Genomic DNA, 23,036 nt, shown 5'->3' on the forward strand with positions numbered 1-23,036 from the left:
AGAAAGGCAATTTAGGAAAGGTCACAAGAAAACAAGGACAAGCAGCAGCAGTCCCCGCTACAGCACTCCGCGCAGCCAGATTGATCTGGTTCAGGAGGAAAGCGCTCGCTGCATGAGTCACTCGCTCCTGACCTCAATGCTTAGATACATCACAAAAAGGAGAAGCTGAGCTGTAATGTCAGGTCACCGCGTCCACGACCGGTGCAGTCACCTGGGACCGCCGTGTTCAGGCCCACGCTACCTGTACGACTGTAAATCATTAACAGCAAATGTTCTCATTGTTCCAAAGGTTGCTGGAGGAGACGGAATAACCGACAGATTCCAAATAATGTTTCGCCCTTTATCCGTATAGAGGATTCTTCATAGCGGGGGGGGCTTAAAGGGGTTGTCTCCTTAAGACAACTCAGGAGTCTTCCTTGTAAATCTCCTCCGATTGGTGCCGCTCTACTGATTCTAGAACCGTTTTTCCTTTTCTTCTGTGACCCTCTGTCCCAAAATGGCGCAAATATCCTTAACAGCCAACTGGGCGTATACCATAGAACGTCTCAGAGAACCTTTGGGTTTTTCACCTGATTCTGGCCAATCAAAACACGGCCTGCCCAACAGAGACGTTCTGTGGAATATCTGCATCTTCCTTATGGAGGGGGCATGTCTTTAGAACGGAGGGTCGCAGAAAAAAATAATGCGCGATGTTCCAGACAGTGAAGAGATACTCCTTTTAAAAATTCCTGTGAAAGTTCCTCGTTAACACCCATCTTTGGCCCATTAAGCAAAGACACTCAAAAGGGAAAGTGTCAGCAGGTTTTTGCTATGTAATCAGAAAGCAGCATGATGAAGGGGCAGAATTCCCGATTCCAGCGTTGTATCACTTACTGGGCTTAGTGTAGGTTTGATAAGATCCCTGTTTTTTCTACCATATATCTAGCACTGCTCAGAATGAGCTGTATATAACCCCCGCTCTCATCTTTGATTGGGCCAGAAACGCATTACCGGTACCTGTCTTGTATCAGTCTTTATTTTCAATCCACCTACCTTCTTGTTTTTATGCCTTTTTGCACTGAATAAAATTGAAAAAAAAAAAAAAAAAAGTCCTATTTTTACTTTTAAATTTGATAAAATCCCAGTTTTACCTGGCATAGATGTAGCACTGCTCAGAATGCTGAGCTCTGTATAACTCCACCTGTCAGCTTCCTGTGTACAGTCTGAATTGTTAGCAAGCTGCCAGTGATGGAGGCGGGGTTGTAGTCAGCAATCTGTCAATCAGAGGTCGGGGCAGGTTTACATAGATTAGCTGGATTGGGATATTACTCAGGCATTAATCGTCTTGTGATAAAACACTGATTGTACTGAAACTACAGCAAGCTGTTGAGCAAGTGATATTCCTGGAATAAGAGTCTCTGCCTGAACATTATGCTGCTGTTATATTACATTGCAAAAAGCTGCTGACAAATTCCCTTAGAAGAACATTTACATGAATTCTTGTGCAGAAACATGACACCAATTTAATGTGAACAATTAAACGCTCGCTGTTGGCAACATATTGGCCTGTGATTGTTGTATTATCCACTTCTCTGTCTCCATAGGTTTTTTTTTTCCATGTGAACCATAAACGAATTCTAAACATCTTGAAGATAATCAGCGCTTGTTTAGGAGCCCTAACTTTTTGGATGTTTTTTATTTTTTAGTCCGAGCTCATGGACATGGGATTCGGGGATGGAGATAAAAGAACAACTCAGGATTACATTCTATTATACATGTGGCGCCCTGAATACATCAGGGTGCCACAGGGTACTGCATCCTTACCCAGGGTGCAGGGCCTACCCTCCATGGTTCCATGTTCCCAGAAACCGGTGTCACCTCCATCAGCACCACAAATCCCAATCAACACCTCACATCATGACCTGTCAGACACACCAGTGGGTTGGTCTAGCTGGAAAAGGGCCACCCACCTAAGGGGTCAGGCAGACTGGTGGGAGGGAAGTAAAGAGGTCGAGTGAGAGCCCTCAAAGAGAGAGGAGCTGGGAAGAGTGAGCTCCCGGGGAGCTAGACCGAGGTTGGGTCGCAGACGGTGGTCTGGGACCAGAGGAGTTGGGGACCGGTGGCAGTGACATTGGATAAGGGTGCGGCGGACATAGTCTAGGAGGAATGTCGGCACCAGCAAGCCCAAAAGAACTGACCGGTACGGAGCACGACGGGGTACAGGACCCACCCTAGGTCAGGAGCCAATTCAACATCCTGGCTATTAACCTGCAAAGGAAGGAGACCTTCAGGGACCTTCCCAGAGAGCTCAGAGACTGAGGGCATCAGCACACTGCGGGGGACAGGGAATTCCAGCAAAATCAACCCACTAAAGTCCCAAGTGCCAGCCCTTGGGAGCATATCTTCACCTAAACTCTGAAGAGCGGGACCTTATAGTTTCAGGCTAGAGGGACCCACACGGACACGAAACTGTGCATGGAGGCAGGCTCCGGATTACTATGTGACACCGGTGCGACCGGGTACTGGGACGGGCTCCCCGCAGCGGCACACAGAGTTTGGTTTACCTACAGCGTGTGTGTGTCTCCTTTATAATCCTCATCCAGCACCACGACTACCCACAGTGAGTACCCTGGTCCCCTGCACCCTGTCCTCCCAAATAGCTACCAACACCCTGAGCCCGGGGCCATCCCTACCTGCGGAGGGACTAACATCAGGCTGCTTCACTCCATCAGCCCTGATACTCCCTACAGCAGTGACGGTACTCCCATTACCGCAACCTGCAGGTGGTGTAATGAACGTATCCCCTGTAAATACCCCCTTTCACGGATCAAAGTGTCCACCAACCCAAGTCCGGGCCCCTTGAGCCACCACGATTCCAGATCCGAGCAGCCCAACACCGGGGTGGTACATATATATCATATACATCTAAATTGAACTAGTCTTAGTAGTGGTCTATACACAAATATCTCTCATCTCAATGATGGATTACCTCACCGTTACCTCTTTGGAGTCGCCCATACACAAGCTGAGCCCACATTGGTCTCCGAGGAGTCACATCAAGACAACTACCCGCCAAATAAAATGATCGGCCATCAGAATTCAGCAAGCCGGATGGGTCGGAGAGCGTTAGGGATTGGGAACTCCACATACACATCACTTTGGTCAGATGTCACTGAGCAGACTTTGATTTGTATGGGGCCCTTATTCGGTTCCTACGGTCCACGGGCCACCCCTATGTGGATATGGATAGATGGAGAAAACGAAGGTCAGAGAGTTATGTGCGCTCTCAGATCCCGGGAATAATCAGTACGCTTATATCACACTCAGTACCCGAGCCACGTGCCGCATCTCAGCCAAGGTCACACATCATCAATGCGATTCCGGGCGAAAACAGAGGATTTCATGATAAAGCGGCACAATCAGCTGTCACTTCACAAATGGCAAGAGCGTCACACGGAATATCAAGCATTCTCTACATGGAGACTATAGAGCCGAAAATCTGAAGGTCGCAGCCCGGAGATTAAAGCCGTCATGTAAATCACATAGTAAATACAGCTGGGTAATGTGCGACGTTACGCAACAAGATAGACTATGGGTCAAAACTTCACACATTCGAGGCAGCTGTGGTCGGCTGGGAAAAAAGAAAACTGGGAAATCAATGGGGGGGGGGGTCCTTTATTCAAGGGAACATGGCAGCAGATTTGGGGCCTATAAGCTGCGGCCACCACCAGTGGGCTCCTATATACAGAATTCTAACACGCTGTATATAAGAGCCCAGGCCGCTGTGAAGAACGTAAAAATCACTTTATAATACTCAGCAAAACGGTCGCTGCGGTGGAGTTGGGTCATATGTGCGTCTCCGTTCTCCGGTGCTGGCGCCTCCTCTTTCGGCCATCTTTGTTGTCCTTCTGAAGCCGAGGTGCATGACGCGTCATACGTCATCTACACTCGCCAGCATTGAGGTCCCGCGCAGGCGCACTACAATACTGTGATCTGCTCTGCTCAGGGCAGATCAAAGTGCGCCTGCGCAGGACCTCAATAGGTAACCAGTGCCGCAGAGGACTGCATTACCCCGGGTTCCTGGAAAACCAATGCTGGTAACCGCACTACATACATTTACATTGCCCGCTTCCCTGGTTGAGCAACAGGCTAGCAACGGGTTTAGAGGGGTAGCTGCTCATTGGCTGGGACCTGCCCAATCCGGTAGCCAGAAGCACAGAGAGGGGAGTGGTCAGTCAGTTGGTAGAGAGTCTGGGGGAGTCGTGAGGGAGAGAGGGTGTGTGTGGTCCGGAGGGGGCCTCCGTAAATGAAAGAAGAGACCTGTCGCCTGAAGGGGAACAGAGCCAGTACCCTAAGGGACCGAGCACGACGGGACACAGGACCCTAGTCTGGGCGGAAGTTTCAAGCCCACCCAGTAATCCTGCAGGTGATCGGGGACTATCAGGGTCCATCACTACTGCAGGTACGGGACACAGTAACACAGAGGGAACCTGGGCACTGAGACAGAAAGAAAGGTGTGACCCAAGAGAGGTTCAAGTTACCTGTTATACGTACCCAGGAGGACAAGAGGGAGAACAGAGAAGGACCCCAAGTTGCTCCAGGCCACGGGGACCCTAATACCAAAAAGTGCAACGAGGAGGTTTTACCGGGTCACCACGCCAGCACTGGGACAAAGGGAACCCGGGACCTTGAAACTAGCAAGAAGCGGGCTGCGGCTACCAGGACTCAGTGAGTAAAACGAAGTTAAACCGCAGAACCCGTGTCATCTAAATCATTGCTATACCTTCCTCAGCACCAACTGCTACCCCTAACATTGATCCCTGGGGCCTAACCCTACTTGCAGAGGGTTCAACATCTATGCTGCACCACACCAGCAGCCTCAGCAGAGGACATTAAGCAGCGGCGGCTTTCCCCTAAATAGCCGTGCACCGCAAGTCCCGTCACAGACATTTTGTACATACTCCCTTGTAAATATTCCTTCTTTTTCAAGCACCGGCCACCTGAGTGACAATGTCCCCCTTTATCCAACACCCAGAACAGAGTACCCTAGGCCCTGGGGCGCGTCATTTCAATTCATACATGTGCAATCCATTAATACAAAAAATGGCTATGAATTAGAACATTTGCCAGGAAAAGGCCCCCAATAAGCAGAAAGTCCTCCGTACGATGGTCATGCCGAACTGCCACCATATTACAGCCATTTCTACCTTTCTAAGCAATTGTAGCCTTCACCGCTCCCAACTAAGAAACTTCTGAGTGGGCCGCTCTTCAAATCTATTATTGCTGGAAGTCAAACTGGGCAGCAGAGAGGTCTAATGATTGTCTATTCATGGATTAGAAGCACGTTCCAAAAGCTGATGAGGAAGTATGGGCAATTTGGGTGCTGGGCCCCCATATCCCGATTAATGTCGGCCACCCTTGCCGATACTGGCAGGACCATCTCAAAGTCTAATGTCTAAAGTGGCCTCCTGACAATATCAGATACTCTTGGTTCTCCAGGGTATTAGCTGCTGGCAGGAGTCTGATAACTGCTCTCCTCTCTCAGGGAACATGGCCGATCAGAGCGTTCCTGCATCGGAAGAGAGAGTTTGCCAAATGATCATTTAGTAGGCATCTATGTATTGTGTATGGAGGCCTTAATGAGAACCGGTCATGTATTATATTTCAGATATAGGGTTAATCCGGAAGTTAATACTGTTCTGACACTGTATGGCCAATTTGAGAGCTTTGCTGCTGGGAGGAGGTTATCTTTATTCCTCCGGGCAGCCTCAGGCTTTCAGTTATAGGGGTGCCTTCAGTCACAGTTGATAGTGAGCAGCCAATATAAATGTGGCACTGACTGACAGCCAACATTGCACCAGTATCGAACCAACTGTCGGTCGCTGCCAATGTGCGGTTAAAGCCGCCGGTCACTATGTTCTTAGCAGTGACTGAACCGACGCCGGTCGCTCCTCTGTGACTGAAAGCCTGAGGCTGCCGGGAGGAATGAAAATCATCTCCTCCTGGCAGTGGTGTCTTTAGCTGTACGGCGTCAGAATGATATTAACCTGCAGATATGAGAGCAATATGTAGGTTAATACCCCTTTTTTTTTTTTACATGACAGGTTCCCTTTAATGGGTTCCAAATTTAAAAGGGAACCTGTCACCAGTTTTTTGGCCTATAAGCTGCAGCCACCACCACTGGACTCTTATATACTGCATTCTAACATGCCATATATAAGAGCCCAGGCCGCTGTGAGAACATAAAAAAAAAACTCACCTAACGATTGCGCTACGGTGGAGTTGGGCCATATGGGCGTCTCCGTTTTCTGTTGTCGGCGCCTCCTCTTTCGACCATCTTTGTCGTCCTTCTGAAGCCTGTGTGCATGACGAGTCCTACGTCATACACGCTGACCGGTCCGGCGCAGGCGCACTACAATACTTTGATCTGCCCTGCTCAGGGTAGATCAAAGTGCGCCTGCGCAGGACCTCAATACCGGTGAGTGTGGATGACGTCATGCATCCAGGCTTCAGAAGGAGGAAGACCAAGATGGCCGAAAGAGGAGGTGTCGGCACCGGAGGACAAAGACTCATCTGACCAGTCTGCATCGGAGCAACCTTCTAGGTGAATATTATAACATTTTTTATGTTGTACACAGTGCCCTGGCCTCTTATATACAGCATGTTAGAATGCTGTATATATAAGAACCCACTGGTGGTGGCCGCAGCCTATAGGCCAAAAAATTGGTGACAGGTTCCCTTTAAGTCAATCATATACAAGTCCACTGGGTTCATGGAACATCTCAAAATGTCATGATGTGAAGGGCAATGCAATATGTAAAATTCAAGTGTGTACTGTCCAATTAAAAGGATACACAGAAATGTATATACCGGGTTGTCAAAGTAGCAACAGAAAAACCATTTGAAGCTTCACTTTCCATCTTTCTAACCAGAGTCGCAGTGATGTGGCCATATTGTGCTCGCTGTTGTGTAAGACGGTCCTCCATGCAATCACTAAAACCTCTAAAGTAAGCCGCAAGATCTTATCTGATGTCTTCAAAGCGGTCAGTGTAAATCAGAAGCAACTTACAAGTGTCTACTGCCGAAGAGACAACACCGGCATTAAACACGCCGAAAGGTTCACAGTCTTGTTCTTCTTCGCGCATTGTAGATAATTAAATACACTGTAATCCACTGTATATGAAGGATCATTAAAAGGAAACGGCTCCCCGGGTTTGTGCCACCTAACCTGAGACCAGCATAATGTAGGGGCAGAGACCCCAATTCCAGCGATGTGTCACTTACTGAGCTGTTTAGTGTAGATTTTAGAAAATCACTGTTACATTACCAGTATGAAAAGACTAATGAATCAGACACAAGGTACCAAATACTTTTCAAATCCTTTAAAAGGGAACCTGTCAGGAGGGTTTTATACCTAAAATTAATAATATGTATGTACAGGTGCTCTAACCCTTGTCTGGTATCAAGAAAAAAAAAAAAAAGTCACTAGTTCTACCTATCTGCATGGGGTTACATTGACCCCATGGTACCAGACAAGGGTTAAAGGGGTTGTCCCCTTCTTTTACATTGATGGCCTATCCTTAGGATAATTCATCAATGTCTGATCGGTGAGGGTCCGACACCTCGCATCCCGGCCGGGTGCTGCACATCCACCTCCCATACAGATCAATAGGAGGCAGATGTGCAGTACCCGGCCGCGGCCACATCGGAAGACGGAGCAGCTTTGGAATTGAGCATTTCCGGCTGCCACCACCAGGACCAGAAGCAGCTGATTGGCAGGGGTGTGGGACCCTGGCCATTCAGATATTGATGCTCAATCTTAAGGATAGTCCATCAATGTAAAAGTACTGGACAACCTCTTTAAAGGGAACCTGTCGCCAGATTTGGGGCCTATAAGCTGCGGCCACCACCACCGGGCTCTTATATACAGAATTCTAACATGCTGTATATAAGAGCCCAGGCCGCTGTGTAGAGAGTAAAAATCACTTTATAATACTTACCTAGGAGGTCGCTCCAGTGCACAACAGTCAGATGAGTGGCGCCGTTCTCCGGGACCAGCGCCTCCTCTTTCGGCCATCTTGGTATTCCTTCTTCTGAAGCCGGCGTGCATGACGCGTCCTATGTCATACACACTCCACACTCGCCGGCAATGAGGTCCTGCGCAGGCGCACTACAATACTTTCATCTGTCCTGCTCAGGGCATATCAAAGTATTGTAGTGCGCCTGTGCAGGACCTCAATACTGGCCTGTGTGTATGACGTACGACGCGTCATGCACGCCGGCTTCAGAAGAAAGAAGACCAAGATGGCCGAAAGAGGAGGCGCCGGTCCCGGAGAACGGCGCCACTCATCTGACTGTTGTGCACTGGAGCGACCTCCTCGGTGAGTATTTTAAAGTGATTTTTATATTCTACACCGCGGTCTGTGCTCTTATATACAGCATGATAGAATGCTGTATATAAGAGCCCACTGGTGGTGGTCGCAGCTTATAGACCCCAAAACTGGTGACAGGTTCCCTTTAAGGCTGATCAGATCCATACCTTCATTTTATCCCTTTTGGTGCTTCTCAGCAATTCAGCATTGCCATTTTATGTAAATGAGCTGCAAGTGCTTCGGGGTGGGAAACGGCACCTGAAGAGCTACTGCCCTCCCTATCCCCTCCACTGCCTGCCTCCTTTATCTGACTGACAGGTCATCCTTCCTTCAGTGACCGAGAGCTCTTGAAAGCGCTGATCAACTAACTGGGTCTTGCACCATCTCAGCCACTAACGTCAGGAGAGGATGGTCACCGAATAAAGAGTCGACTGCCAGTCTAACACAGGAGGCAGGCCACGGGCGAGGAGTCGGGAGGAAGAGCAGGAAAACTGCAAGTGCAATGTCCCACCCCAAAGCACTTGCAGCTCATTTGCATATTTCAATGCAAATTTGCTAAGAAACACTAAAATGAATTTAATCAAGCCTCAAAGTGCCTGTGCATATATATTATTAGGTTAGGTCTTGACAGGTTCCCGTTAATGGATTTGTAAAGCATAATCTTTTCATACTTGTTAGTTTGAGGAATAAAATCCTCATGACCGGCTCCCTTTAAGACGCCAACGATTGTATCAAACAGCTCACATCAGACAACTTAGGGTACTTTCACACTTGCGTTCAGCGGAGTCCATCACTATGGAGAATAGCGCAGTCCGTTAACGCACTGCGCTATTCTCCATAGACTTGTATGGACAACGCACTTGTGTCAGCGTTGCATCCGTTGGACGACGCAGCGTCGTTATTTTGATGCTGCACCGGGTGGAAGGAACGCAGCATGTAACTTTTTTTGAGCAGTGTAATCCGTAGGATTAGGAGCGCTCAGCTGAGACACCCGCCGCCGGCATGTGAGAGCGCTCAGCTGAGACACCGGCCGCCGGCATGTGAGAGCGCTCAGCTGAGACACCGGCCGCCGGCATGTGAGAGCGCTCAGCTGAGACACCGGCCGCCGGCATGTGAGAGCGCTCAGCTGAGACACCGGCCGCCGGCATGTGAGAGCGCTCAGCTGAGACACCGGCCGCCGGCATGTGAGAGCGCTCAGCTGAGACACCGGCCGCCGGCATGTGAGAGCGCTCAGCTGAGACACCGGCCGCCAACATGTGAGAGCGCTCAGCTGAGACACCGGCCGCCAACATGTGAGAGCGCTCAGCTGAGACACCGGCCGCCAACATGTGAGAGAGCTCAGCTGAGACACCGGCCGCCAACATGTGAGAGCGCTCAGCTGAGACACCGGCCGCCAACATGTGAGAGCGCTCAGCTGAGACACCGGCCGCCAACATGTGAGAGCGCTCAGCTGAGACACCGGCCGCCAACATGTGAGAGCGCTCAGCTGAGACACCGGCCGCCAACATGTGAGAGCGCTCAGCTGAGCGCCCGGCCGCCAACATGTGAGAGCGCTCAGCTGAGACACCGGCCGCCAACATGTGAGAGCGCTCAGCTGAGACACCGGCCGCCAACATGTGAGAGCGCTCAGCTGAGACACCGGCCGCCAACATGTGAGAGTGCTCAGCTGAGCGCCCGGCCGCCGGCTATTGAGAAAAAAAAATTAAAAAAATAAATAAAAAAAAAAAAGCTTTCCATTGTTTTGTACGATCCGTAGCATCCGTCACACAACGCAATGCTACGGAAGCCATCCAACGCAAGTGTGAAAGTAGCCTTAGTGTTTTATTTTTTTTCTTGAGGATAACATGATATTTATCTAGATCTTTTCAAGGTACCATGACTTGAAGCCCTTTAGTTTAGTCCCTCTGCTGTCAGAGACTGATTGTACTTTCTGGCAATGAAAGAGTTATCTGAAACAATTCATGCTTTAAATTGATAACGTGTTAATAACAATAAGTGTACTTCTTGGCAGGAGCCAGACTTCAGCAACTTGAAAAAACATCAGCAGAAAAAAATTATTATTTATTTCCCCCCTTTCTTGGCTCGAAAGAAAATAGGGTTTCTTGGCTTCTCCATGGACTGAAAAGACTTCTGGTTTCAATTACATCTATTGCGAGGAAGAGAAGAAAAAAAAAAGTGGCAAAACCAACAGGCCGGGTGCCAAAGGAGCTTGGGTGTAGTCGCTACCACCGTGTTTCCCACAGTATAATTTGCAGGGTTTGGAAAGTCATACCACAATATACTAAAGGGTTTAGATACCAGGCAAGAACATAAATTGGTTAGGTAGACCAGGGGTGGACAAAGCCAAGAAGGACTCGTCTGGAGACCATCACCGTGGCATATTACTGTTTATTCGATGGTTTCCGTACAACAATTTTAGCTGCTGAGTCCAATAGTCGTTTTCTCAGATCTAGAGTCCCACGTTTGTCATCCACTTTGGTACCCAGTAGCCACCGAACCAGATCCCTGCCAACCTCCTCCTACCTGCTGGCGCTACTGTTGTTTTTTTTGATTAGTAGGCACTGGGAGTGTTGGACGTGTCACCCTGAGCCTACAAATCAGAAGAGGCAATGAAGGTGACAGCAATTAAGAAGAAGAGGTTCACCGGGCTCTGGTCAGGGACCACTGACCACTAACATGGCCAATAGACCCGAGAGGCAATCAAGATGAAAGCGGGTAGGAAGGAGGTTCACTGGGCTCTGATCAGAGACCACTGACTTCCAATATGACCAATTGACCTGAGATGCAATAAAGGTGAAAGCAGGTAGGAAGAGCTTCACCGAGCTCGGGTCAGGGACCACTGACCACTAACATGGCCAATGAACTTGGCAGACAATGAAGATGGAAGAATGTAGGAAGAGGTTCACCAAGGTCTGGTCAGGGGACCACTGACTTCCAACATGGCCCTTCTTATGTACAGTAATAACTCTGAGGTGTTCCCTTCAGGTTATCCTAAATTGAACAGCTAGGCAAGTAACCTTAGAAATTAGTCTCACCTAGGCAGCATAGTGGTCTACAGTCATGTATTTCTTCCCACATCTGTCTGCCACCTATACCCATGTTCTACATACTGACAAATCTGCTCTATAAAATCAACTTGCCATCCAATTCTTTCCTTCTGCTGCATCATTTTCCTGGAATGCACTACTACAGACAACCAATTTTATGTTGGGGTTGTCAACTACTTTTACATTGATGACCTATCCCTATGATAGGTCATCAATATCTGATCGGCCAGGGTCCGACACCCCACCGATAAGCTGCTCTCGGACCCAGCGGCGGCAGCAGGCAGCCGGAAATGCACAGTTCTGGAGCTGTCAGGGTAAGTGATAGCAGCTGCAGGCTGCACATCCGCATCCCATTCAAATACATATGAGGTGGGCGTGTAGTACTTAGATAAAAAAAAAGACTATTTGAGATGGTGTAAGGGATTAATGATGAACGAGCACTACCATGCTCGGATGCTCAGTACTCGTAACTAGTGATGAGCGGGCACTACCATGCTCGGATGCTCAGTACTCGTAACTAGTGATGAGCGGGCACTACCATGCTCGGATGCTCAGTACTCGTAACTAGTGATGAGCGGGCACTACCATGCTCAGGTGCTCAGTACTCATACCTAGTGATGAGCGGGCACTACCATGCTCAGGTGCTCAGTACTCGTAACTAGTGATGAGCACGCACTACCATGCTCGGGTGCTCAGTACTCATACCTAGTGATGAGCGGGCACTACCATGCTCGGGTGCTCAGTACTCGTATCTAGTGATGAGCAGGCACTACCATGGTCGGGTGCTCAGTACTCATACCTAGTGATGAGAGGGCACTACCATGCTCAGGTGCTCTGTACTCGTAACTAGTGATGAGCGGGCACTACCATGCTCGAGTGCTCAGTACTCGTAACTAGTGATGAGTGGACACTACCATGCTCGGGTGCTCAGTACTAGTAACTAGTGATGAGCGAGCACTACCATGGTCAGGTGCTCAGTACTCGTAACTAGTGATGAGCGGGCACTACCATGCTCAGGTGCTCAGTACTCGTAACTAGTGATGAGCAGGCACTACCATGCTCAGGTGCTCAGTACTCGTAACTAGTGATGAGCGGGCACTACCATGCTCAGGTGCTCAGTACTCGTAACTAGTGATGAGCAGGCACTACCATGCTCAGGTGCTCAGTACTCGTAACTAGTGATGAGCAGGCACTACCATGCTCAGGTGCTCAGTACTCGTAACTAGTGATGAGCGGGCACTACCATGCTCAGGTGCTCAGTACTCGTAACTAGTGATGAGCAGGCACTACCATGCTCAGGTGCTCAGTACTCGTAACTAGTGATGAGCAGGCACTACCATGCTCGGGTGCTCAGTACTCGTAACTAGTGATGAGCAGGCACTACCATGCTCGGGTGCTCAGTACTAGTAACTAGTGATGAGCGGGCACTACCATGCTCGGGTGCTCAGTACTCGTAACTAGTGATGAGCGGGCACTACCATGCTCGGGTGCTCAGTACTCGTATCTAGTGATGAGAGGGCACTACCATGCTCAGGTGCTTAGTACTCATAATGAGCAGTTGGGACACTCAAGATGAGTTTTACTCGTTTACAAAGTATAATGGAAGTCAAAGGGAAGCCATTATACTCAGGTACTAGAGTCGCACCCATCTGAGCATCCAGCTGCTTGTTATGAGTATGGATCACCCAAGCACGATAGTGCTCGCTCATCACTAGTCACCAGTACTGGGCACGGTAGTGCTCACTCATCACTGGTTATAATGCTTTAGGGAAGGGGATTAAGGCTTCTTGAGAAACCATCATCAAAACAATCGATTTGGACCACAGAAGTGGCTAAGTGATTGAGGATGGGCTAGTTATTAAGAAAGAAAAAAAAAATAATAACTTTACATGATAAATTAACCTTATGTCACAAGGGTAGTAAATAAAGGGTGAAGGTTATGTGACCGGTTGTATCAAATGAAAATCATAGTATCCACTACATGAGAGCAACAGATCCCAACTTTACTTGTGCTGCATCAGTTGCCTGGAATGCGCTACCTCAGACATGGATATCAATTTCCAATATCTACAGCTTTATGCCTCCAAAACACCACTTTTTGGTCTGGCTTACCACAATAAGAAAATGTCAATACTATCCAGAGCTATTGTCATTGGTACCATTTACCAAACTACTAGAGAGCTTCTGGGCCCTAACATAAAACTGTACCAGTGCTCTCTCGTTTTCTTGTGTGGTTTTAAGGTCATTCAAGTACCAATCCCTCGAAACATTTGTAACCTTCACACCACCTATTGCGTTGCTAGTGAAAATACGCTCCATTTTAACCACTGCCATATTTTCCTCTTTTCAGCCATTACAGTACTTAGTGAAGAAACGTCTCCTCCTCGAAAGACAAAAACATATATTTGGGAAAGGTCTTCATCCTCACAAGGAACAGAATGCAAAATGAAAAAAAAAATAAAAAATATACAGTTTCATGGAAAAGGCAGCAAACTGGGTCACGGCGAACAAATCCATTTCACGATCCGATCCGTTATTTTTACAGCTGTCAAATGTAATGAAACACATTCATTTTGGACACAAAATCTATAATAATTTCACATGTCTGGCACGGCCATAAGCGCTCCTCCCAATGATTCATTTTACGAACTACAGCGTTTCCATCAAAACAAACAACATTGGCTCTAAATGGATGCAGTGGATTTTCATACTATCCGTAACATCTATTCGAGTATTTTATATAGAATCCAAATGGCTTCAAACTATGAAAATGTCATTTTGGGGTCATAAGAGTAGCAGCAGAAGCCCTTAGGGCCCCCCTAGGACGGTCCTGAGTGCGGTCTGCCCGGGCAATCATGCAGGGAAGTGTCAAAGACCAGGTCAAAGACCAAACTAAGGTCAAAGACCAAACTAAGATCAATTTCCTATTTACAAATCACAAACAACCCCAGAAATAATAAGTCTCAGGCTAAATCCTTCCAGAAAAAAAGTGGTATGGTAGGGGGTTACAGGGAGGGTTTACAGTATGGAACACATGTCAATGTGTACATTAGGGGGTCGGCTCACATAGCAGTCAAAACCAAACACAGTAGGAGGTGCCACCCCTGAGAGCCAAGACACAAGTGGTATCCTGTCAATTGTTTTTCCTAGACTGGTTTAAACATGAGAGCATGATCCCTCTACACGTGTGGGTTGTATTTTGCCTCAAAAGGATGTTCTACCACCACAAGGGCAAAAGGCGAAGAGGGAGGGGGGCGATTTAGAGCGCTTTCCCTCTCTCGTTCCTGTCAAGGCTTGAGCTACCCATTGCTTCTCCACAGGATACAAATAATAAGCTCTATCTGCCTTGGGAGAAGCTCGCATCAACAGCAAGATTATCAGTATACTTTACTGCAAGCGGAAACCAATAGGAAATCCTTGTCACAGCTGCTGTCTGTAATACATATAGATATACATGGACTTAAAAGCGACCCCTGGTTAACAAAACCACAAGAAAAAAAAAAGCTTTATATAGGAAATAAGACCCAGATCCAGTGGGCAAGCAAGAACAGGGGGCATCAGATCTCTAAGGAGTTCAAGGTGGATAGTTATCGTCAGAATCATAAGCTGCTACAAATCCTCTAAAAACAGTAAACAAACATTGTATATATGATAAACAAATAAACAAACCTGCATATTTATAAAACAGTAACTACAACATCTGCATCATCTAAGGAATTAGACTGAAATTAAGAGCTAGGAGTCCTAAAAGTTAAGGAGGGTCACATTTTAAAGACTCATTAGCCAGTCCTCACTAGACATTCAGGATAATGCAGAATTAATAGCCAAGGACTGATAGGGGATGTGATGGCTGCAGGCATGCTCTGCTGAGGATATGCTGGCAGATACAGAACAAGGCAGGGGAGAATGAAACACTCATTGCTGGAGGAGTAAAGGTTATGTTGTGAGAAGGAAGCTATGGTTGCCTCCATGCTCCTGTATGACAAGCCACCACCAACACACCACACACACACTGAGCACATATACACACCACACACACACACCACACACACTGAGCACATATACACACCACACACACACACCACACACACACACACACACACACTGAGCACATATACACACACCACACACACACACACACTGAGCACATATACACACACCACACACACACACACACACACACACACACACACACACACTGAGCACATATACACACACCACACACACACACACACACACACACACACTGAGCACATATACACACACCACACACACACACACACACACACTGAGCACATATACACACACCACACACACACACACACTGAGCACATATACACACCACACACACACACACACAGCACATATACACACCACACACACAGCACATATACACACCACACACACACACACACACCACATATACACACCACACACACCACATATACACACCACACACACACACACACACTGAGCACATATACACACACACACTGAGCACATATACACACACACACACACTGAGCACATATACACACCACACACACTGAGCACATATACACACCACACACACACTGAGCACATATACACACCACACACACACACACTGAGCACATATACACACCACACACACACACACACACACACTGAGCACATATACACACCACACACACACTGAGCACATATACACACCACACACACTGAGCACATATACACACCACACACACACACACTGAGCACATATACACACCACACACACACACACTGAGCACATATACACACCACACACACACACTGAGCACATATACACACCACACACACACACTGAGCACATATACACACCACACACACATATACACACCACACACACATACACACACCACACACACATACACACACCACACACACACCACACACACACACATACCACACACTCTTGGCTTTCTGGAAATGACTGCTTGTCGCCATCCTTGGAACCATCTCTTTTCTAGAACCATTAATAAGAGAAGAAGCTTTTGACACCACTGCTCCTGATCTGAGACCTCGGAGCTCATCACAGAAAGCTCTCTAGCTCCACTTAACCTGCAACTTAGAGCAGCAGACAAGAAAAGGTCGCATTGTGGCTGCAGGGAAGACTAAAGTGGCTGCAGGGAGGACTAAAGCCCCAGCAATGGGGACAACCTAATGTCAACTCTAGATGACCTTGGACAATCCCCATGCTCAATTTCATCAGAATCAATGCAGTCCACCCACAACAGGAGCAGGGCCAGCATTAGGCTGATACACATCTCCACCAGAGGTCAGTGTAGGAATACCCTTCAGCTGCTGCAGAACCTCAAAAAGAGCTGGGCTAGCTGTCACTCCATGTCACAGTGATTCTTGACAGCTTCTCCAGCAGCCCGCCACTACCCATTGATTTACTCCCGACCAACCTAAAATACCAACAGCCCCCCTCTTCCTTACCCAGTCCCCCTGTACCCCTTCTTACCCGTCCTCCAAGCTGGGAGAGCGCTCATATCCCGGGCTCTGCGGCAATGCCATGTTCATGTGTCACACAGGGGGGAAAATGGCGGCTCCACGAGTCCTGGACTTGCACAGAAGGGAAAAAAATACACTCCAGGGAGAGGAAAGAGAACCAGGCGGGAGCAGGGGCCCCTCCGGGGGCTGTTGGGAGCTCTAGGTGAGGGGGAAGGGGATCGGACAAGTGGCAGCTGCTCCCTGGGTGGATTCCCCGGCGGGATTCGCTGAGGATCGCAGATTAGAGCGCAGACGGGGACGCGGATACAATGTTTCCCCAACGTTCGATCCTGGATACACCGTTTCCCCAACGTTCGATCCTGGATACACCGTTTCCCCAACGTTCGATCCTGGATACACCGTTTCCCCAACGTTCGATCCTGGCCCCAGCGTTGCGCGCCGCGTTCTGCCCGTGCTCCAGCGTTTCCGCACCGGTCTATCCTCCAGCAGGCGCGTCTCCCGGCAGGACACGGTGCAGCGCGGTTCCCCGACCTCTCTCTCCGCTCATCCAGATACTGTAATGTATCACAAAATGTCCGCTCCGCCTGTCTAATGAGATCTGGCCATCCCCCCTCCCTTGTGTACGAGTCTCTCCCGCCTGTGTCCCTCTCCCGTGGATGTGTGTCTCTCTCCCGCCTGCTCTGTCTGTCTCTCTCCCGCCTGCTCTGTCTGTCTCTCCCCCTCCTGCTCTGTCTGTCTCTCCCCCTCCTCTGGTGTCTCTCCCTCGCTTGGTCCGTGTGTCTGTCTCTTCCCCCCCACCACCCTGTAGTCCTGCAGTAGCGAGCAGCAGATGCTAATGAAGCGGCAGGGCTGGGTTAATGCACTCAACACTGCCACTACCTGACACAACATGGCCAGCGTGGGAGGGAGGGGGCCACCGACTCCTCGTCACATTCTCGGTGCCATTCGTGTATTCAGGGAGAGGGAAGCAGCTCCAGGCGAGAGGCTGCCAGGCTTCATAGCTGTGGGCTGGAGAGGATCGTCAGGACCAGACCTCAGGCCTTGAGGACTTCTAGCATCAGTATAGAAAGAGTGGGAGCGTAGGGTTCTCAAAGAAAAGTCCACTGTACGAGCATGGGTCATTGGTCACATTGGCTTCCTCAGATTGATACTAATAGGAAATATCTATCCATCTATATATATACATTAAATAATCTTTATTTTTATATAGCGCTAACATATTCCGCAGCGCTTTACATACATCAGGGACACTGTCCCCATTGGGGCTCACACTCTAAAATCCCTATCTGTATGTTTTTGGAGTGTGGGAGGAAACCGGAGAACCCGGAGGAAACCCACGCAAACACGGGGAGAACATACAAACTCCTTGTAGATGTTGTCCTTGGTGGGATTTGAACCCAGGACCCCAGCTCTGCAATGCTGCAGTGCTAACCACTGAGCACCGTGCTGCCCAATATATGTATATACTAGCTGTACTACCCGGCTTCGCCCGGGTTAATAAATGTTGTTAATAAAATAGAATGTATTAACAAAAATGTATTCTGCACACAAACTACAAAACAAATAGATATAAATGTAATTATAATGTCTGTCTCCGCCTCTGTATATATCTCTCTGTCTCTCTATCTCTTTGTCTCTTTCCTTGTCTGTCTCTGACTGTCTCTTTCCCTGTCTGTCTGTCTCTCACCCAAAAACCACAAAACAAATAGATAGAAATGTAATTATTAAATTGTTGCCTATATTAACCAATCAGAGCTCAGATTAATTAACTGTAGCAAAATAGAAGCTAAGCTGTGATTGGTTGCTATTGGCAGCCTGATAAATCTCCAGGCAACAGAAAGCCCTCCCCCCTGACAGTATATATTAGCTCACACATACACATATAGACAGGTCATGTGACTGACAGCTGCCGTATTTCCTATGTGGTACATTTGTTGTTCTTGTAGTTTGGCTGCTTATTAATCAGATTTTTATTTTTGAAGGATAATACCAGACTTGTGTGTGTTTAGGGTGATTATGTGGCGAGGTTGGTGTATGTGTGGTGAGATGTGTGCTGAGGGTGGTGTATGTGTTCATGTACGTGGTAGTGTGTGGCGCATTTTGTGTGTGTGTTCATATTCCCGAGTGTGGTGAGTATCCCATGCCGGGGCCCCACCTTAGCAACTGTACGGTATATACTCTTTGGCGCCATCGCTCTAATTCTTTAAGTCCCCCTTGTTCACATCTGGCAGCTGTCAATTTGCGCCCAACACTTTTTGTTTCACCTTTTCCCCATTATGTAGATAGGGGCAAAATTGATTGGTAAATTGGAATGCGCTGGGTTAAAATTTCGCCTCACAACATAGCACCCGGCGCTGCCAGGGATAGTAACTGTCTCTCTGTTTCTCTCCCATTCTCTGTCTGTCTCCCCCTCTGTATATATCTCTCTCTTTGTCTGTCTCTGTCTCTTTCTCCGTCTGTCTCTTTCTCTGTCTGTCTCAATTTCTTTCCCTATCTGTATGTATGTCTCTTTCCCTGTATGTCTCTTTCCCTGTCTGTCTCTTTCCCTCTGTCTCTTTCCCTGTCTGTCTCTTTCCCTCTTTCCCTCTGTCTCTTTCTCTGTGTCTGTCTCTTTACCTGTCTGTCTTTTTCCCTGTGTCTGTCTCTTTGTCTGTGTCTGTCTCTTTGTCTGTGTCTGTCTCTTTACCTGTCTGTGTCTGTCTCTTTACCTGTCTCTCTTTCCCTCTCTGTCTCTTTCCCTGTCAGTCTGTCTCTTTGTCTGTCTCTTTGTGTCTGTCTCTTACCCTGTCTATGTCTGTTTCTTACCCTGTCTGTGTCCGCCTCTTTCCCTGTCTGTGTCTGTCTCTTTCCCTGGCTGCATTGTGACACGCCAACATTCCATATAAGGGCGTGGCTGCGCATTCTTCTGAAGTTGTGGCTGCACTGTGGCTCCCAGCTCCATTCACTTTAATGGAGGCAGGTTTTGTGGCGAATAACTGTAAAGAGCAGGGTTAAAATTTCCCCTCGAAACATAGCCTATGACGCTCTCGAGGTCCAGAAGTGTGAGTGTGCAAAATTTTGTGGCTGTAGCTGCGACGGTGCAGATGCCAATCCCGGACACACACACACACACACACACACACACACACACACACACACAGCTTTATATATTAGATATACACATACATACATACATACACATTCTATATTATAAATATTATTTTTTTTATATTAGTTATATTTATTTTTATATATTTATTTTTCTAATATTTTTTATTTATTTTTTAAAATTTATTAAACTTAGTAGTCATAAATAATGATGAGCGAACCCAAATGGTAAAGTTTAGGGTTCGTATCGGGGGCTCAAACTCGAACACGGACTTTCACAGAAGTATGTCCGAGTTCAGAGTTCGAGTGCTATTCATATTCTAATAAAATTTGTTCCAATCAACAAGCTTTCCGGCATGCAAAACTTGCCTGTACACTGCTGTGAACAAAATAAATAATATAAAACAATTACAAGGGCTCCCTACTTTAACCAGAGCAGGTAGAGCAGACAACTGTGGGCTACAGCCCTCAACTTTACCTTTCCTGGTAATCAAAAATAGATGGGATTCCAAGCCGTTTTTTTTAATTCTTTATTTAAATAATTAAAAAAACAAACAAAAAACAAGAACCAGTGTGCGGTCCCTCTATTTGTGATAACCAGCCAAGGTAAAGCAGACAGCTGGGGGCTGGTATTATCCGGCTGGTAAGGCCCATGGTTATTAGGCTCTTGCAAGTCTAAAAATAGCAGTCCAAAGTCAACCAGATACTGGCGCATCCATTTGATCAGTCCATTTTGGTGCTTTGCCCAGCTCTTCTCGATTGTCTTGGTGCAGTGGCCATCGGGGTAATACTTTTGAGGTTGATGTTAGCTGTGAATTGACAACTAGCATCAAGCCTAGGGGTTATTAATGGAGAGACATCTATCAGATGCCCCCATTGCTAACCCAGCAAGTGTACTAGTAAGGCCGGTGTCCCACTTGCGATTACCGCACATATACCTCGCGCGAGTTTCAAGGTGCATCACCCGTCATAGACTCCATGCTGCCGACCTGCTCCTGTGAGCAGCGTGTGAGTCCGTGACAGGTGATACACCTTGAAACTCACGCGAGGTATTCGTGCGGTAATCGCAAGTGGGACACTGGCCTAAAAAACACACACAGTAAAAAAATAGTTTATTTAAACAAGACTCCCCCACATGCCCTCGTTCACCAACATAATCTTTTTTTAAAAATCCTCAAAGTTCCAACATAATCCAATAGTTTAATGTCCCACAATGCCTTGTTCTCAGAACAACGCTCAATATGTCACTCGCAAGAGTGAGAAATTTTCACAAGCGTGAAAAATTCCGTGCCTGCTGCTGAATAAGAAAAAGACTCCATAGGATTCGACAGCTATGTGGGCTATGAAACTATTGGATTACGTTGAAACTTTGAGGATTTCTTTTTAATTAATAAATTGATTAACCAGTGTAGGGCAGTCTTTATTCAAATAAACTATTTTTTTCCTGTGTGAGTGTGTTTTTGAACTGTATGCTTACTAGGCTAGTAACGGGTATGCCTGATAGATACCTCTCCATTACTAACCCCTCAGCTTGGTGGCAGCTGTCATTTCACAACTAACATCAAACCAAAAGTATTACCCTGATTGCCACATAATATAATAATATTATAATATTTATTCATTTATATAGCACTGTTAATTCCACAGTGCTTTACATACAATGGCAACACTGTCCCCATTGGGGCTCACAATCTAGGTTCTCTATCAGTATGGTTTTTGAAGTATGGGAGGAAACCGGAGACCCTGGAGGAAACCCACGCAAACACGGGGAGAACATACAAACTCCTTGCAGATGGTGTCCTTGGGGGGATTTGAACCCAGGACCCCAGCGCTGCAAGACTGCAGTGCTAACCACTGAGCCACTGTGCTGCCCATACCAGGGCAATCGGAAAGAGCTGGGCTAAGCGTCAAAATTGGCACTTCTAATGGATGTGCCACTTCTGGGGTGGCTGCGTGCCGCTATTTTTAGGCTGAGGAGGACCAAATAACCGTGGACCTTCCCAGCCTGATAATACCAGCACCCAGCTTTCTGCTTTACCTTGGCTGGTTATCAAAAATAAGGGTGACCTCATGGTGTTTTCTAGATGATTTAATTAAATAATTTTAAAAGACAGTGTGTGCTCCACCCTATTTTTCAGAACCAGGTAAAGCAGACGGCTGAGGGCTGCAGCCTGGAGTTGTCAACTTTACCTGCCCTGGTTATCAAAAATAGAGTGAACCCCAAATCATTTTTTTTATTCAAGTTACTCCCTATTCACATTTGTCTGCAGGGCAATTGTCCTGCTCTTACCCCCAATTTTGCTTCCTTTTGCAACCCCCTAACCTTTACTACCTCCATTTTACAAACATTCATGGTCTGAGGTCAAGTAGGGTTCCAAACCAGTTTTTTAACTAAAGTCTAGGTGAACCCAGCAAACCCGAACTTCCACTGGTCTGCTCATCCCTAGTAACAAACTGTTAGGTTCCCTTTAAAGCACCACTCCAGTGTTGTTTGTTTTTTTGTCAGTGCTAGAGTGCTGCTTCCAATCTAAGTTCCCTGACCCTACTCTTATACTCATCCTCTGGCATTTTCATCTTTTACTGCCAACACCCCTGTCAGTCTCAAGCACTTTGTGACCTGCTGAATCGCTCCAGTTTTTCATGGAGAAACCAGAGGTTAGTCTTCAATACAAGTCTATGAGAGCCTTGTTCTTGCCTCTTTCTGGCTCTCTTATGCTTGTATTGAGAGCTTGTAACGCAACTTCTGGTCAGTCAGTTGTTCCAGGCATTAGATGGCACCACGGGACCGGAGCATCGATAAAAGCTGAAGCTGCCGGAAGATGAATATAAGTCAAGGGGGCAGGGGACTTAGAATTAAAGCGCTACTCCAGCATTGAAAAAAAAACGGACCGCTGGAGTGGTCTTTTAAGTAAGAGTCTCCAACCTATCAGGTCCCCAGATACTGCAAAAAAAAAACCACAATTCGTTTGTGCATCCTTATTACTGCATTAAAATAATATTTTATATATATTTTTTTATTATGTTATATATATATATATATATATATATATATATATATATATATATATTATAA

General features: G+C 47.2%; 1 protein-coding gene across 1 annotated transcript in view; it reads right to left on the reverse strand.

The window, feature by feature from the left end:
* The window catches only part of SETBP1 (SET binding protein 1), a 252,731-nt gene extending 235,155 nt beyond the window's left edge, over positions 1-17,576 (reverse strand). Inside the window, exon 1 of the mRNA XM_075327549.1 lies at positions 16,887-17,576. The gene's annotated coding sequence lies outside the window, so the exon portion shown is untranslated. The remainder of the gene's footprint in view (positions 1-16,886) is intronic.
* Between the last annotated feature and the right edge of the window lie 5,460 nt (positions 17,577-23,036).

Source organism: Anomaloglossus baeobatrachus, chromosome 1 (assembly GCF_048569485.1).
Source record: "Anomaloglossus baeobatrachus isolate aAnoBae1 chromosome 1, aAnoBae1.hap1, whole genome shotgun sequence".
Classification (NCBI taxonomy): Eukaryota; Metazoa; Chordata; class Amphibia; order Anura; family Aromobatidae; genus Anomaloglossus; species Anomaloglossus baeobatrachus.